This window comes from Propithecus coquereli, unplaced genomic scaffold (genome assembly GCF_000956105.1).
Source record: "Propithecus coquereli isolate 6110/MARCELLA unplaced genomic scaffold, Pcoq_1.0 Scaffold9, whole genome shotgun sequence".
NCBI classification, from domain to species: Eukaryota; Metazoa; Chordata; class Mammalia; order Primates; family Indriidae; genus Propithecus; species Propithecus coquereli.
This window is the reverse complement of record NW_012155284.1, coordinates 10,774,448-10,776,190: the sequence shown is the minus strand read 5'-3', so window position 1 is coordinate 10,776,190 and position 1,743 is coordinate 10,774,448.

Sequence of the window (1,743 nt, the reverse complement as noted above, 5' to 3'; positions counted from 1 at the left end):
CCTGTCTATCTCAGAGCTACAGGAGAGGTATACCTATCTATCTCAGAGCTACAATATATGGAAGAAGTGTTCAATTTATATAAGAAATGGCTAACTTAAGAATTGAATCAGTTTCACACACAGATGAAATAAAAGTTGACTAAACACAGGATCCAGATGACTCTTTTGTGGGCCAAGGGATATTTCTTAATCCTGTAGAACTTACTTTGTATATTTAACTAGCTTTGGTGTAGCAGAGCAGTGGTCCCCAACCTTTTTGGCACCAAGGACTGGTTTCACGGAAGACAATTTTTCCACGGAGTGGGGTGCGGGGCAGGGGGGCAATTTCAGGACGATTCAAGTGCGTTCCATTTATTATGCACTTTATTTCTATTGTTATTACATTGTAATATATAATGAGATAATTATACAACTCACCATAACGCAGAACGAGTTGGAGCCCTGAGCTTGTTTTCCTGCAACTAATGCCGCCACTGATCTGATGGGAGGCGGAGCTCAGGCAGTGATGCAAGCAACGGGGAGACGCTATAAATACAGATGAGGCTTCCCTCCCTCAATCTTGCCGCTCACCTCCTGCCGTGCAGCCTTGTTCCTAACAGACCACCGGACCAGTACCGGTCTGTGGCCTGGGGGTTGGGGACTGCAGTAGTAGAGTTTACTTACAGTTTCCCTTTACCCATTACCAATGTGAAGAAGAAATAGGATTTAGGGAAAAATGATTTTATTCCAGAGGCTTTTGAGAGTTCAACATATGCTATAATGGCCTTAGAATTTTCTTATGGATATGAATATGTGATTTCATATCCAAATCACAATATGAAATGAGATTTCATGTTGCTCAAGGTATTACATTTCATGTGGGTGTGTACAATTACATCCGTGTCCAGAATTTCATTTTCTGACCATTCTAAATTCATGCTACTGTAAGTTAGAAAACACCCATTCTTTTATCCTCATTTTTATTTTTAATCAAGGATAATGTCACCCCCGGCCCCCACACAAAGTACGAAACATAGAGACAATATATATGGTATGATCCCATTTGTTTTAAAAAAACAAAGTTTTACATTTTTAAATGCATTAAGAATTTCTGAATATGTTGATTGTGGTAATCATTTATCATTTCAGAATATACATCAAGACATCACATTGTATACTCATGTTGTACACCTTAATTAAATATAATTTTTATTCATCAATTGTATCTCAATAAAGCTGGAAGGATATACATAAAAATGTTGATAGTGGTTACCTCTGGAAAGTGGGCCTAGAAGGCATTCTTACTTTTCTACACTCTCCTATTCTGTACTGTTTGGTTTTACAAGTCCTCGTGTGACTTTTATATTCAAAATAAAAAATTTAAAATGTTTTAATTCTAAAACATTAATAGAGACTACCTCTGGAGGGTGAGAGTACTGGAAGGTGACATAGGTTATCTTCTTTCTTGTCTGATTTTATTTGTAATACTTCTGTAATGCGAAAGTTTATAAGTATTATAATCTAGTGAGGGGAGAGAAACCACACAGAAATTTGAAAAGGAGCCAGGTGCAGTGGCTTGCACCTACAATCCCAGCTACTTGGGAGGCTGCTGAGGTGGGAGGATCACTTGAGCCCAGGATTTGAGACTGGCCTGGACAATGTAGTGAGACCCTCATCTCAAAAATAAAAAGAAGACATTTGAATAGGGAAAGTTTAACATACAGATGCTCCTCAACTTCCAATGGAGCTACATCCTCATAAACC